This window comes from Theropithecus gelada, chromosome 13, assembly GCF_003255815.1.
Source record: "Theropithecus gelada isolate Dixy chromosome 13, Tgel_1.0, whole genome shotgun sequence".
Taxonomy (NCBI): domain Eukaryota; kingdom Metazoa; phylum Chordata; class Mammalia; order Primates; family Cercopithecidae; genus Theropithecus; species Theropithecus gelada.
The window spans coordinates 23,097,636-23,114,811 of NC_037681.1; positions in this window are offsets into that span (position 1 = coordinate 23,097,636).

The following is a 17,176-nucleotide window of genomic DNA, read 5'->3' on the forward strand; positions in this document are numbered from 1 at the left end:
CCACCACCACAACACAGCACAACACAACCACACCACACACCACATTACATTCCCACCAGTGACAGCACACAACCACACACCACACAACCACACTACACACCACAACACATCATAACGACACCACACACCACCACCACAACACATCACAACACAACCACACCACACACCACCACAACACATGACAACACTACCACACCACACACCACCACCACAACACAGCACAACACAACCACACCACACACCACCATATTACATTCCCACCAGTGACAGCACACAACCACACACCACACAACCACACTACACACCACAATAACACATCACAACACAACCGCACCATACACCACCACCACATTACATTCCCGCCAGTGACAGAGCACATGACAATACAATCACTACACAACAACCACACAACCACACTACACACCACCACAACAACACATCACAACACAACCACACCATACACCACCACATTATTTTATTCCCACTAGTGACAGAGCACACAACAACACAACCACTATACAACAACCACACAACTGCACAACCACACTACACACCACCACAACACATCACAACACAACCACACCACACACCACCACATTACATTCCCACCAGTGACAGAGCACATGACAACACAACCACTATACAACAACCACACAACCACACAACCACACTACACACCACCACAACACAACATCACAACACAACCACACCACACACCACCACCACATTACATTCCCGCCAGTGACAGAGCACATGACAACACAACCACTATACAACAACCACACAACCACACAACCACACTACACACCACAACACAACATCACAACACAACCACACCACACACCACAACACAACATCACAACACAACCACACCATACACCACCATCACCATATTACATTCCTGCCAGTGACAGAGCACACAACACAACAACCACACACCACACAACCACACTACACACCACCACCACAACACAACATCACAACACAACCACACCACACACCACCACATTACATTTCCGTCAGTGACAGAGCACACAACACAACCATTATACAACAACTACACAACCACACTACACACCACAACACATCACAACACACCACACACCACCACATTACATTCCCGCCAGTGACAGAGCACATGACAACACAACAACCACAAAACAACCACACAGCCACACCACACACCACCACAACACATCACAACACAACCACACAGCAGAACAACCACACAACCATACCACACCACCACCAGTGACAGAGCACACAACACAACCACACAACAACCACACAACCTTATCACACACCACCACAACACATCACAACACAACCACACAATGACAGAACAAAACACAATCACAGAACCACACAATATCACAACACAACTGTACAACAGAAAAACAATGACACAACAACACAACACTACACAACACAACACCACCACAACAACAGCAGCAGCAGAGCGTCCTGGAGTCTCCCCGCCTGCTCCGGAGGCTGTGGCCTGGCCGTGCAAGCTCTTCCCCTCCTCAGTCTTCCACAGGGATTCCCTCCTGGTCAGGCCTCTCCTCGGAGACTTGGTGAAGTAGAAGCAGGCAGAGATAGGCAGGAACTGCAAGCTAAAGCCACCGATGGCCAGGCTGGAGGAGAACCTGGGGTGGGAGGTGGCTGAGCTGAGCTCAGGAGGAGGTGTGGCTTGAGAGAAGCTGGTGGCTGCACCCTGCCCTCTTGGCTCAGAGCCCCTGGGACTGGTCCTGTGAAAGCACCTCTTGCCACCACCTCCCCCCCACCTCTGGGCACCCTGTCCACCATTCCAGCCACCACCTCCCCCCAACCACTGGGCACCCTGTCCACCATTCCAGCCACCACCTCCCCCCAACCACTGGGCACCCTGTCCACCATTCCAGCCACCAACTCCCCCCAACCACTGGGCACCCTGTCCACTGTTCCAGCCACCACCTCCCCTCCACCTCTGGGCACCCTGTCCACCATTCCAGCCACCACCTCCCCCCAACCAATGGGCACCCTGTCCACCGTTCCAGCCACCACCTCCCCCCCGCCCCTGGGCACCCTGTCCACCGTTCCAGCCACAACCTCCCCCCAACCACTGGGCACCCTGTCCACCATTCCAGCCACAAACTCCCCCCAACCACTGGGCACCCTGTCCACCGTTCCAGCCACCACCTCCCTTCCGCCTCTGGGCACCCTGTCTACCCTTCCACCCACTGCCTTCAGAAAACCTGGCCTCCTCAGCTGCCTGCACCCTGTGTGCTCCCAAATCTCTTTGTGGCTCCCACACAGCCCTCGGCCGTTCCTCCTGACACGGAAAGGACGAGGGCTGAGCACAGGAGCAGCACCTGCACGGCACAGGCTGTGGAGTTGACAGAATTCTTCCACACATTGTCTAAGTGGCTCCTGTACAACCTTGTGAGAAAGGACACCGATCAGAGGCCATGGGGCTTGCCAGCATCCATGCCCTCCCCTCCTTCCTGGGCACACAGCTGGCCGGGTGGCCTCACCTTCATTCTGCACCCACGGCACCTGCTCACCTCTGTTGGGTCTGGCCATGGTGAGAAACAGACCTCAGTGTTGCTAAGCTGCTGAAATCAGGTTTCCTATAGGAATTAAAGGAATTCAGGTCTATAGGAGTTATACCCGTGCTAACTAATGCAAGTGGATGGGTATTTTGTGTTTCCTTATTCAAAAGTGAGGAAACCATGGCTTTAAAGCTCTATGATTTACTGAAGTCACACAGCAGAAAACTGAGCAGCACTCCTGTTAGCATACAAGGTGCCAGTGTAGAGCATCTGGTGGGTTTATTCTGCTGCTTCACACACCTGGCACCGACCCCCTCGCATCCAGGGCACATGTGAGTGCAGCCTGGGAGTTATTCTATCATTTGCCCCACACGACCCTCGCACAGAACCTCACATGGCATAGATGGTGCTCAAGAAACTGTTGAATGGATAATCCCTGGGTTAACGTGGAATGCAAGTTTTCTGTAAGTTTAGTTTATTTAATTCAACTTCAAGTTGGATAATTATTGTTTACTTTGGGAAAAAATTGTTGAATTTCAATTGTTGAAGACTATGAATGACCCTTGAGTTTAAAAGTTATGGAAGGATGAGCACGAAGAGCTTAATTAACGCACTGAAGAAGGATGTGACAGAAAGCTTTGTGCTCGTCACACCTCCGCGTCTTGTCTCCAGGAGGTAACAGGGAGGGTGCGGGGGAGGTTGCTGAGTGGTTTTGAAATTATACAGAGCTGGATTTGAACCCCTTTCAGCAACATGCTTTCTGTGGGACTTCTCTAAGACTCATTTTTCTTTTCTGTAAAACAATGTTAAAAAGTCCTATTTCTAGGGTTGTTAATAAAAAAACAACATTTATTAATCATTTACTATGTGTCACAAACTGTGTTATGCACGTATAGACATGGTCTTATTTCATCAAGCTACTGTGGCTGGTGAGTGGCAGAACAGAAACTGAAGTCTGGGCATCTCTGACTGCAGAGCCCACGTGTTTACCCTGTTTCTGGCACCTCCTCCAGAGCGCAATGTGAGTTCAGATTAAAGGAGACCACTGCGGTGAAATGGAAAGCAAGGCCCTTTGATCTGGCAGCTCTCAGACTGCTGGCGCCTCCCTCCCAGCCCTCCTTCCTCTCCCTGCACCTCTCAGTGCCTGCAGGTGGGATCCTCACCCCTTCCATCTGGGCCGTCCCCGACTCCTCATGTCTTAGCTGTCCTACTCCAAGTAGCCCCAAGAGGAGATGCCACTCAGAAAACTCTTTGGGGACTTAAAAAAATTGAGGTATAATTCGCACACCATTCTGGAGATTTTAAAATCTAGACAGAGAAACTGTTCTCTTGCTGGTCACGAAGATTCCAGTTTCAGAGCAGGAAGTGGCCAGAGGCCATGGCCCCAGCCTCTTGGAGGAGCTGATTTGAGAGAAGCCTGGACCCTGAGAAGACCAATGAGAAGGAAGCGCTGAGGGCACCTGCCCTGGGCTCTGCACCCCCGGTGTGTGCCACTCCTGCAAGCTGGTTATGTGGGCCAAGTGTTCCTCTCAGAGGGTGCACAGCTTAAGCTGGCTTTTGCCTCTTGCAAGCGTTCGCTTATCCTCAGAGGTACATATTATTATGTTTTACTGACAGAAATCCTGACAACTGTAATCCATGCGGTGACTCATGTGCAATCGCAGGAAACAAGCCATCCCCTCTGCCTGGAATTCTCTCCCTTCCACCCTCGTAGCTTTCACTCCTTTTCCTTCTAAGCTCTCATCTTAACGAAGTCTTCCCTGACAAGCTTTTCTGAGGGATGCCCTCCCTCCCTCCCATTCCGTCCAAATTACTGCATGATGTTCATTGCCACCAGATCATTTCTTTCAAGTTATAATAACATACTTGTTTATATGATTATTTTCTGTCTACCCACATTATTTGGGAGAATTTCAGCTGTGTGAGTAATAGGACCCTGAAAATAACTTGGTCTTAAATAAGACAGAGGTTTATTTTTACCTCAAATAAAATAAGTTCAGAGATAAGCAGTCTGGGGCTGGTGGGACAGCTCCACAAACAACAGAGACTCTGGTTCCCTCAATTCCGCTCCTCAGCCATCCCCACACATGACATGACCCGTGTTCCAAGAAGGCTGCTTGAGCTCCTGCCCTCGCATTCCTATTCCAGCCAGCAGGAAGTGGAAGGGACTAAGACAGAGACGCCTTCTCCCTTGTATAGGCACCTTCTGGAATTTTAACCCTACTCTTCTGCTCCTGCCTTTTGGAGCAGAGTCCATTCTCATGGCCACGCTTGTCTACAGAGGAAATGGGGGAGTATAATCTCATATTTGATGGCCACATGCCTCACTAAGAATTTGAAATTTTATAATTAAGAAGGGATAAAGGATTATTGGGGGCAGGGGGAATCTCTGTCCTTCTCCACTCACAGGCAGTGACACACAGGAAGGAAGGTGCCGTGTCTTTGTGGCTGACCAACAGGGACCCAGCATTGTGCACAGTCAGCATCCAGGGCACAGTTGTGAAAAAAATGTATGTATAGAACAAATGAATTCCTGCCCTGACCTAGACTATTCAGAGAATCAGATGACAGCTAGAGTGTTTGAAAAGCTGCTCTTTCCAACTGGGTGTGGTGGCTCATGCCTGTAACCCCAGCACTGTGGGAGGCCAAGGCAGGTGGATCACTTGAGGTCAGGAGTTTGAGACCAGCCTGGTCAACACGGTGAAACCCCATCTCCACTAAAAATACAAAAATGAGCCAGGTGTAGTGGTGCACACCCATAATCCCAGCTACTGGAGAAGCTGAAGCAGGTGACTCACTTGAACCTGGGAGGCGGAAGTTGCAGTGAGCTGAGATCATGCTACTGCACTCCAGCCTGGGCAACAGAGTGAGACTCTGTCTCAAAACAAACAAACAAACAAACAAACAAACAAACAAAGAAGAAGAACTCTTCTTTCCCATGTATTATTATACAGTGAATTAGCAAATCACTAGGCAAGAAAAACAAGAAAAATGATGCTAATAATTTCTCTCACTCTGTGCCCAAGCCCGCTCATCTGGTGGTTTGCATTCCCACACCTTCCCCTTCCTGTCTTCTGCTCCTGTCCAAAGGGAATGGGGAATGTACCCGGCCCTCTGGTCATCTGCTCCCGTGTTCCCTCTGCTGCTTCACCTTTGGCCTCCGCGTCCTTCCTTTTCCTTAGGGCTGGAGCATGTTCAGTGCCTTGCACCCGGACCCCACTTGGTTAATGGCAGAACACAAAGTCAGGACCTCTTCTGGCCACACGTCCTTCTCCTGCTTCAGGCTGTGCTTCTCCCGGTCCTTCTGCAGCCCCGTCTCGTCTCTGAACAGACAGCGTTTTCCTCCCTCACTTCTGTGGCCGGGATCCAGCCCCCGCGGGCTGCTGAGATAACACCTCTGTCCAGACACCCAGACTCCGACGACGTGGACCTGCACTCCGGCTGCCTCCCTCCTGGGTGGCGGGACGTGGGACTCTGCTCCTCCCCACTCACCTCATCTGGTTTCCAGGCAGCCTCTTTCCTGAGCTTCCCGCCTCTGCAGCCACCTCCCAGCATCTCCTTCGCAGTCCCTGTGTCCTCCTGCCCCACGTGCAGTGATGTTCCCAGGCTGCTATGGTCCTTCAGTTCTCACTCCCAGGAAAGCCTCGTCCCAGCTGGCGGCTGTCACTGCCCATCCATGGCACTCGCCACGTCACGCCGCCAGTGTGGATGGAGACACAGCTCCCCACGGAGTTACCCTTAGGGGCCTCATCTGAACCCAAAGCTCAAGTTCCTCAAGAGTTCCCAGCCATGCCTCTCTCTCTCTCTCTGGATCCGGGCTCTGGTTGTCCAGGGCAGCCCCGGTTTCCTCTTCCATCCCCTCACATCCCACTTAGCACTAAGTGCTGTTGGTTTCCCTCTCAGGCGCTTCCTGTATCGGCCTCGGCCTCGGCCTCTGCCCCCCATGGGCGCTGACCTAACCCTCTCCCCATGGCCTCCCCAGGCTCTCCCCGAACATCTGCACGGGCTCCACACTTCCACCCGAGGTGGGCCCAGGAACATTTCCCACAGAACCCTGGTGACACACGTGCCCTGTCCGAGCGGAAGCCTCCCCTGTTACCCCAGACCCAGCCGTGGGTGCTGATGGTGATGTTCCTGATACCTGTCTAGTCCAGCACCCCAGGGTATCCAACACGTACCTCCTGTGGCCGTCTGAGTCCCCTGGACTCCCTGAAACACGGTGCCCTCCCCCACGCCCTCCCCTGCCTGTGAGCTCCTTCCCCGACCTGCTTATGGCTCGGCTAATCACTTTCATCTCCCCGCTCAGCTCCGACATCTCCAAGAGGCTTTTGTCACCTGTTCATCTTGGTGCTCGTTGTAACTGCACCGAATTACTTGTGTAGAAATGGGATGCAGTCTCACCACAGGGCTCCAGGCCCTGTGAGCAGAACGGGGGTCAGAGGCCACATCTAATTTGTTCACTGCTGCGTCCCTGAGACACACCCAGGGCCCTGCACACAGGACAGTTTCAGGCATTATGGGCACATTTGCCTCCTGCCTGTCTCCTCCTCAGATGCAGGATGTCAGCACCAGGGCCTGGAATCATCAGATCCTCTGTCCCAAGCTGGAGAGCCCAGCGGAGGGGATTCAACATGTATTCTATGGAGTAAATGATGGGGCATTCCTGTTGCTCAGGCTTGGACACTCTATTTGATACACAGCATTTCTGCACAGTTAGGCAGGTTCCACATAGCCATCAGAGAAATGTTATTCCTACTTGGACAAAATGTGCATACTTTTTATTAACAGGTTGTTTGGGGAAAGATGTGGGTCCTATTTGAGTTTTTAAAATTCCAATGCCAAAGGGAGGATCCTGGGAGGCCAGGGCATAACATAGCATGGGTCCCAAGAGGTGAGTCTGGTGCCTCTCCAGTGCCTCAGCCAGGCTTCCCTGGGCTCCCCGCATCTCTGAGGGGTCAGGTGGCTTCCCAGGTTCTGAACCCCTTTGCAACACAGTCTTGGGGTAACCCACCTGAGCTGCACTGCACACCCTGTCTCACACTTCTGAAGTTCTCCAGGGGTCCCCATGGTCTTCAGGAGAAACAGCCCTTTGCCCAGCACAGATCTCTATCAGGTCCAAGCAGCAGGCGTGCTCCATCCACATCTCGCACGGTGCCCAGCACGGTGCTCGCACAGGGACAAGTTCTCAGAGGGCCCTCGGGTACCGGTGATGTTACAGAATGTTTCACGGGTCTTCATCAGGTCCTCAATCTGTTGCTTGTGTTTTCACTGTTAGGAAGAATTGGCCTATGCTGATATACTAGTCATTTTATTGCTGTCTAGACATGATTTCCTGCACACAGACCCCTATAGGAAATGAGGCAGGTGCAAAAATTTGCAGCAGCAGGTGCCATGAGGCCAGAGAAAGACTCAGACACAGAGAATAGCAGGGAGGGAAAAGCGCCCTGTGCTGGGCAAACAGGAGTGGGGGACACAGACCTGGCTGGAGGGTGGGGCCAGTTAGGAGAGTCACAGCGGGAAAGCAGGGAGGCAGGCTGGGAAGAAAAACAATTTTTACAGTCCCTAGAAGGAATTCAAAGGAGTTTTCCTCATCCATTTGGATGAATCCTGATTCTTAAACAAAACCAGACTGTCGATTATACACACTGTGTGTGTGTGTGCTATATGTGCATTTGCGTGTGTACCTAAATACTGTGTGTGTGCACGCCACGTGTTTCTGTGTATATGCTATGGGTATGCATGTGTGTGCATGTTATGTGTGTGTGCATGTTTTGTGTTGTGTATGTGTGTGTATACTACATTTGCACTTATGCAGTGTACTCTGTTGTGCAATGTACAGTGTTGTGAATGGACTCTGCTCCAAAAGGCAGGAGCAGAAGAGTAGGGTTAAAATTCCAGAAGGTGCCTATACAAGGGAGAAGGCGTCTCTGTTTTAGTCCCTTCCACTTCCTGCTGGCTGGAATAGGAATGCGAGGGCAGGAGCTCAAGCAGCCTTCTTGGAGCACGGGTCATGTCATGTGTGGGGATGGCTGAGGAGCGGAATTGAGGGAACCAGAGTCTCTGTTGTTTGTGGAGCTGTCACACCAGCCCCAGACTGCTTATCTCTGAACTTATTTTATTTGAGGTAAAAATAAACCTCTGTCTTATTTAAGACCAAGTTATTTTCAGGGTCCTATTACTCACACAGCTGAAATTCTCCCAAATAATGTGGGTAGACAGAAAATAATCATGTAAATTATTAATATAAATAAGCATATGGGGATATGCTATGTTTGTGAATGTACTTGTAGATTATGTGTATATTTGGGTGTGTGCACATGTGTTCTGCAGGTGTTGTGTGTGTGTACGTTTATGTATGTTATGTGTGTGTATGCTGTATGTGTGCCTGTGTCTACATATGTGCATGCACAATGTGTGTGAATGCATATGTGCATGAGGTGTGTGTATATGTTGCAATGTGCTTGTGTGTACATGTGTGTTTGTGTGAATTTATGCTATATGTATGTGTGTGCTATGTGTGTGCTAGTGTGTGTGCCTACATACTAGATGTGTGTGCATAGTGTGCGTGGACTCTATGTGCATGCGTGTATGCTATATATGTGTGCTATATGTGTTTGGGTGTGCTGTGTGTGCATATGTGTATGCTGCATGCATATTTGTGTGTGTGCTGTGTATGCACATGTGTGTACTCTATACATGTATTTGTGTGTATGTTGTGTGTGGGCATGAGTGTATGTATGTTAAATTTGTGTGTATGGTTGAATGCTATGTGTGTAGGCGTGTGTGTGTGTGTATACTTTGTGTGTATGTATTTATACTGTGGGTGTGCACATGCACTGCCTTCTGTTCAGTGTACAAGACACACAGTTCTCCACAGGGCCACACATACAAGCCAGGGAGCCCAGGTCTGTGGCATGTCTGCCTCCCTCCCTCCAGATACAAGCCAAGCAGAACCAGCTTCTCTCCCCACATGCTGAGGACACCAGGGACTTTGCCAGATTGCAACTCACTGTCTGTCTCCACAGCCTGAACCTTAGCTTCCACTGCAAAGTGCCTACCTAACTTTAAACCGCTGCCCCAGATAGATTACACACCTGGTATCAGTGTCTACAGACAAATGCCTCACTGTTGTCCAATAAATACTGTCCAATAAATACTGACGACATTGGCGAAGTGACGGCCTTGGCCCCGCATTGCTCATTGAAGTGATAAACCAGCAGCTTTGACACCTAAACTCATTCCAAAAGCAGTTTAAAAAAACAAACGAAGCAAGATAATTCAATGACACTTCATAACTTAAATTTTAGAGAGACAGGTAGGTGATGGGCTCCCTGATTGTGACTTCCCAGCTCCTGACAGTACGGATGATGCTTACTTCCTCTGATACCAAATTAGAAAACTCAAGTCTCTGTCTCCTGAAACAGAAGAACCATCGACAGAGCCTCAGTGCCATGAAACCCATCTGCCCACGAGTCTTGGCTCAGCCCAGCACGTGCTGCCCTCTTCTGATCAGGGCATCGGGCCATTTGGTTTAAATAAAAGACTCCAAGACACTGAAGGCAGCTTTGGAGAAACCTGACAAGAGCTAGGTGAGACGTGAATGGCCGACGAGGAGCAGGGAAGCTGCATTTCTCCTCCCCTCTGCGAGAAGCTCAGTAAGTCGCACGGAAAGGTCTCCCTTTCGATGCCCGTGAGTGATCTCCCATTAGAGTTAATGGGACTTACCCTGTGCACGGAACACTGAGAGCGGGTGATTGCAATCTCAGCTCTAAATAGCCTGTTCTTATTCGAGACCCTCTGGAGTCCTCTGCCTTTATGGCCTTTCTGTGTTCTCTCCCAGAGTTCCATTTCCTACTGAGTCAAATCACAAGTTCAGATTTTTGAAAATTTCCAAGTCTTGTCAGAGTGAGACTTGGCTAAGATATAAATTTGGTGAAGACACAGTCCATTGGAAGATATCTCTTTTTATTTCGCCTGCATAAAATAATGAGGGTTTTAAAAATTGCTCTAATTTTCTTGACAAATAATAGAGTTTGAGGTGATATCAGTAGAGGGATTAATAAGGACAATAAAGCATATTTTGTAGACCAGAGCGAAGAAATAAAAGAGTTGCAATGAAAGCTGAGAGATCTGGGCAGGAGTGACTGCACACTGAAGGTAATGAACATATGGAATAAATGAGGAGACAAGGCAAATGTAGCAAAAAATTAATTCAAGCCCCTGACTTATTTCAAGGGAGGGAAGGCATGTCGACAGATGGGAAAACATCAGGAATGCAGGATTAAGATAAATTTTAAGAGGACAGGTGTGCAGGACAGAATGGCCTTTTCTGCTCTGAAATGCTCTTCCCTCTTTAATATTTCATTGCTGGTTGGATCCCAAGGCACAGCCCGCATTAGGTGCCCATTGCAATATGCCCTTACAAAAGGGCTGTACGTCTTGTCTCTGCTACGAGGCTGAAATTTAATCCACTCTGAGAGATGTATGGCTCATTCTCCCTCTGCAGGGATGCCAAAGAGCCTAAACTCAGGAAGGAACTCTCTTTCAACAGGAGATCCTGTACTACAGCCGGGCTCTAATTTAAAATTACCACAAGGTTTCTGTGCACAAAATACTAGAAGTCCTAAAGACATAAATGTGTTTGACTATATGCAAGAGTAATATTTTATGTATCAAAACACTATACCCACGTTAAATGACAAACGGCAAATGAAAAATAGTTGCTACATGTGACAGATCAATATCCTTAAAATATAAAGAAACCTAACCAAAAATAAAATATAACACTGTCAAAGAAAATGAACAGGCAATTGAAAATATAAATCAAGAATAAATATGTGAAAATATTCTAATTCATTAGAATTCAAATCAAGATAAAATCTGTCTACCGTTCATACCTATCAAATTGGTAGAGATGAAAATATTCATAAATGCCAATGAGTATTTTGGAATAAGTGGAAAAATAGAGTTATCTGATATGTTGGTAAGAATACGAGTTAGAGAAGAATTTCTGGATGATAATTTGTTGATTTTTATTAAAAGCCAACTAAATGTCCATACTTTTTGACCTGGAAAGGTCACGTTGAAGATTTGCCTTAACAGCAAAAAGATTTACATACAATGCAATTTGTTGCGTAGTCACTTCAAGTGTCTACCAGTGGACAACTGGTTAAAACCATTCATGTATCCAGCAAATATTTGTGGACCGTCTGCCATGTGTCGCTTATTATTCTATGTTCTTTTAATACGGCAGTGGACAAAACCAGCAAAGACCCTATCCTGCTAAAGCTTCTATTTTAGCTGAGGACACAGACAAGAAACCACTAAATACATCATAAAATGGCAGGTGGCAATGCATGCCGTGAAAGAAAATTTGAAAAGCAAAGAAATGGAGAGTGATCAAGGGCTGCTGGAAGACCAGCAGAAACGCTTAAAGCCACGAAAACAATGTCATAGAGAATACTTGATAAATTGTGAAAAAGTCTAGGATGTTTTAAAAAACAAAAGGATATTATAAACCAATAAGTACAATACAATACTATTAATATCATGTAGAAACTAATTACATGCACTGGAAGAAATGGATATGTGCCCCGAAATGTTCCCAGTAGTTTTCTCTGGCCTACGAGATTATATATGATTATTTTTAAAGCTATTTCTTCTATTTTCCAAAACTTCTACTCAATTGTGTACTTTTACAAAAATAGAAATACAGAAGGGTTCGGGCCTTTTTAAAAAATATATAGCAATAAGTCTTTCTCCTCAGCAACTTGTTTTATGCGTGCAATGATTTGACATGGGCTTAACAGGAGTGTGCGACAAGGCCAGAGGTGATGAGAAGCTTGGGGGATGCCGCTGCTGCGTCCTCATCTATGTGAAGAGTGCTCACAGCCCAGGGGTTCAGCCTCTCCCTGCAGTGTCAAGGGCAAGACCGAGGGCTGCAGGTGGCAGACGGTGAGAAACGTTTGAGCCACGGGTGCCCAGCAGTGTGGGGGTAGCAGTCAGTGTAAGTGTGGCCTCCAAGATCATGCACAAATTAGAGGATCCACGAGGGTTCTCCCTAGTGTTTCACCCTTGTCTTTCTAGCTCTGTCTCAGCTCAAAACAGCCTCATCCCAACAGCACACAGGCTTTGGTTAACAAGAGCAAGCATTCTTCAAAAATAGCCAGACTGCACCAGCACATAGGAGAAACATTTCCAGGCTATGAAAAAATAAAACCATGAAAATATGTTGATGGAGACAAGGCTAGCTTCGAAAGAAACACAATGTGCAGCAACCATCTTGTTCTAGGGGGAGATTCTGTACCCAAATGTGCAGCGTTCATAATGCCTCCACTGCTCCGATTGCTTAAATTTACCAAACATACTCCCATTCACCATTGTGTTTGTTTTCCAGATTGTACTGTGTTGAGTAGAGGGGCTCTTATCTGCCCTTGACAGAGAAGGAAAGTGACCCACGGAGAGACAACCCCCACGGGAATCCTGACTTCTGCCTCGGAGCAGCCATAAGCGGGTCAGCACAGAGCCCTCACACGTGGCTGTCGGCGCTGGGTTAACAGCCAGGGCAGACAATGAAGACGGTGGCGGGCTGCTCAGATTCCAGAACAGAGAGCTGTTTGTCTTGTGCTTTGTGTCCCAAAGGGTTGGATTTGGCATTTTTAAACCTTCAGATGATAGCCTCTCAGGTGCTCGGTCTGAGGTTTATGAGAAAATGGATGTGAAGCAGGGCAGCCTGTGCCTGGGAGGAACCCATCCGGAAGGGCTCGCCTCTTACCCTGTGTGTCCATCGACCAGGACTGCGAACGCTTCCCCTGGTGGGGCCAGCCTGCCTGCCCACGGCCTCTGTGTCTTGGAAAACCGCCAGCGTCTCACTGTCACTTAACACTTTGTGGGAAGTCACTCCCACACTGGCTGCAGACACTTTGGAAGAAAAGAAAGGATCGATAGACTTGCAAAGCCGGCAGGGGAAATGCAATATGCATTTGGTGTTACTGGCAAGGAAAGGTTCATTTTGAGGGTATGCATAATACCCTGAGCAGCACAGTTCAACTGCTCTGTCCGGCTCTTCCCCACATTGCTGGCAGCTTTCTCTCAGACTGCAGTAGTCTCTGACCCCTCCCTGAGTTGTTGGTTCTGTCAGTTCTGTCTGTGTTTGCCGTTCAGACTCATGCCTTAGCTTCTTACTGCTTTATTTCTGCATAAACTACTGGAGGAGCTCATTCACTATTGGATGTCTATGGAAAGTCCAGTGAGACGGTACCTGGACCTTTGAAGGCAGGCCTGACTTCCCTGCCACCTGGGCTCTGTGCATGGAACACCTTCACCTGGATTCCTTCAAACGCAGCACACCTGAGCCAGGTGTAGTCTATTTTTTTCTTCCCAGCCCTCTTTCCCAGTTGCTGCTGCACTCCATGTGTCAGCCCATCACCCAGACTCCAACTCAACTGTGTTTCCCTCGAGCAATCGCAGCACCCGTGGAGCTGTCTTTTGGTCCTCATAGCAACCCCACTGAGGAAGGAAGTGTAGCTCAGAGAGGCAGACACTGGACCCAGCTATTAGAGCGCATCAGAGGCAAGGTCTGCATTTGGTGCAGCTTCTCATGCTCCCCATGGCTCCATTGCTGCTCCTTGTACATGCTTGGCCCCCACGCACCAGCAAACCCCACCAGCACCTCTGTTGAGAGGTACCCACATGTTCTTCTGCATGTTCACTTCACAAAGGATCATGCAGCCTCCTCGCCCCAGGCTGTGCACACCAGCCCCACCTCCCGTCGGTGGCGGGCTCCATCCAGTGCTGTTCAGAACTAAGGACCTCTTTGATGTTTTCTGCCAGAGGAGCCCCCGCCTGCACTCAGCAGGGCAGACCCACACCAAGGTAAATCTATGAGTGCAGTTTGAGGACAGACAGACCTGACTTCAGGCCAGACACACCCACAGCTAGCTAATGGTTCCCATTTGCTGAACTGCTCTGCCTCATCTCAGATGAAAATAACAATTGCCCGTGCCCTAGAGGGTCATTTAGAGGTGACTGTGGTCACACGCTAGGAAACTCATTTGGTGATATTCACAGTTACTCTATTGTCAAAATAAACACCTATACCCAGGTGGTCTCTACCCTCCTTCATGCTCTTCCTCTCCTGCCCATCATTGCAAATTCTCTGTTCCCTCACGGTTAAAACATTCCTGAGGATGCCTCTCTTGCTTCCCGGAAATGTCCAGTGACCTGTCCATAAAAATTCCGCCATCTGCTAGGTGAGACCTAAGGCCTGGGGAGAACCCTCTGGGGGAGGTGATTTTTGTCAACATTGCAAGATAGAGAAACACAACTCAAGCTCTAGAGTCAGGCTGCAGGAATGTCATCTGATCTCCCAGTCACAGTTGTTCAAAATCAGTTTCCTCATCTGTGCAGTTGGCGTAGTGATTGAACTAACTCCTTGTGTAGACTGTGGAATGGCAAGGGTTTTAAACAAAATTTTCTAAAGTGGGGATAATATTATTGAATTCCTTGTAGAATCATTATGAGATTGGTCACTCGAAAATAGATAGAATTAACAATCTGCAAGTAAACAGGCTTGCACCAGAACAAAAAGCAAAACCAAAAATACAAAGATGGTGGGGATAAATAAAGCAGGCCAGATTAACATCATCTGGTGTCTTTAAAATAGAGTAGGCAAGAGATGACCACTGTAGTAGTCAAATCTCACACTGCTATAAAGAGCTACCTGAGACTGGGTAGTTTAGGAAGAAAACAGGTTTAATTAATTCAGTTCCACAGGCTTTACAGGAAGCATGGCTGAGAAGACCTCAGGAAACTTACAATCATGGCAGAAGGTGAAGGGGAAGCAAGCACATGTTCATGTAGCCAGCAGGAGAGAGAGTGAAAGGGTAAGTGCTACATACTTTCAAACAACCAGATCTCATGAGAGCTCATTCACTTATCATAACAACAACAAAGGGGATGTTCACCTCCATGATCCAATCACCTTCATTTTATTTCATGGGGAATGCAATTCAACATGAGATTTGGGTGGGGGCACCATCAAACCATATCATTCTACCTCTGGCCCCACCAAAATCTCATGTCCTGCTCATATTTCAAAACACAATCATGCCTTCCCAATAGTCCCTCAAAGTCTTAACTCATCCCAGCATTAACTCAAAAGTCCAAGTCCAATGTCTCATCTGGAAATAAGGCAAGTCCCTTCAACCTATAAGTCTGTAAAATCAAAAACAGGTTAGTTACTTCCAAGATACAGGCACTGGATAAATGCTCCTATTCCAAATGGGATAAATTGGCCAAAACAAAGGGTCTGCGTGCCCCATACATGTTCAAAACCCAACAGGGAAGTAATTAGATGTTAAAGCTCAAAGTAATCTCCTTTGACTCCATGTCTTACATTCAGGCCACATTGATACAAGGGGTGGTCTCCCAAGGCCTTGGACACCTCTGTCCTGTGTCTGTGTAGAGCTCAACTCCCACAGCTTCTCTCAAGGTTTGGCATTGAGTGTCTGCAGCTTTTACAGGGGCACAGTGCAAGCTGTCTGTGAATCTACCATTCTGGGGGCTGGAGGATGGTGGCCCTCTTCTCACAGTTCCACTAGGCAGTGCCCCAGTGGAGACCCCCTACATTCCCCTAGTAGAGAACTCCACACTGCTCTAGTAGAGGTTCTCTATGAGGGCTCCACCCCTGAAGCAGACTTCCCCCTGGACATCCTGGCATTTCCCTACATTCTCTGAAATCTAGGTGGGGGCTCCCAAGCCTCAACTCTTGCCCTCTGTACACCCAATGGCTTAATACCATGTGGAAGCCACCAAGGTTTCTTATGGCTTGCAACCTCTGAAGCAGTGGCCTGGGACATATCTAGGGCCCTTTTAACCATAGCTGGAGCTGTAGTGACTGGGAAGCAGGGTGTCATGTCCAAAAGCTGCACAGAGCAGTGGGGCCCTGGGCCTGGCCTGGCCCACAAAACCATTTTTCCCTCTTAGGCCTCCAGGGAGGCCTCCTGTGATGGGAGGGGCTGCTGTGAAGGTCTCTGAAATGTCTTGGAAGTATTTTCCCCATCATCTTGGCTATTAATATTTGGATCTTTTTTACTTATGTGAATTTCTGAAGCTGGCTGGGACTCCCCCCTCTGAAAATGGGTTTTTCTTTTCTATCACATGACCAGGCTGAAAATTTTTCAAACTTTTATGCTCCACTTTCCTTTTAAATATAAATTCCAGTTTCAGGAAATTTTTTTTTGCTTATGAATATAAGCACACCCTGTTAGAAGCAGCCAGGCCAAATCTTGAACACATTGCTGCTTAGAAATTTCATTCGCCAGATACCCTAAATCATCTCTCTCAAGTTCAGAGTTCCACAGATCCCTCAAGCAGGGGCACAATGCTGCCAGGCTCTTCGCTAAAGCATAGCAAGAGTGACCTTTCCTCCAATTCCCAATAATTTCCTAATCTCCATCTGAGACCACCTCAGTCTGGACTTCACTGTCCATATCATTATCAGCATTTCGGTCACAACCATTCAACAAGTCTCCAGGAAGTTTCAACCTTTCCCACATCTTCCTGTCTTCTGAGCCCTCTAAACTGTTCCAACCTCTACCCATTACCCATTTCCAAAGTCACTTCCATGTTTTCAGGTATCTTTA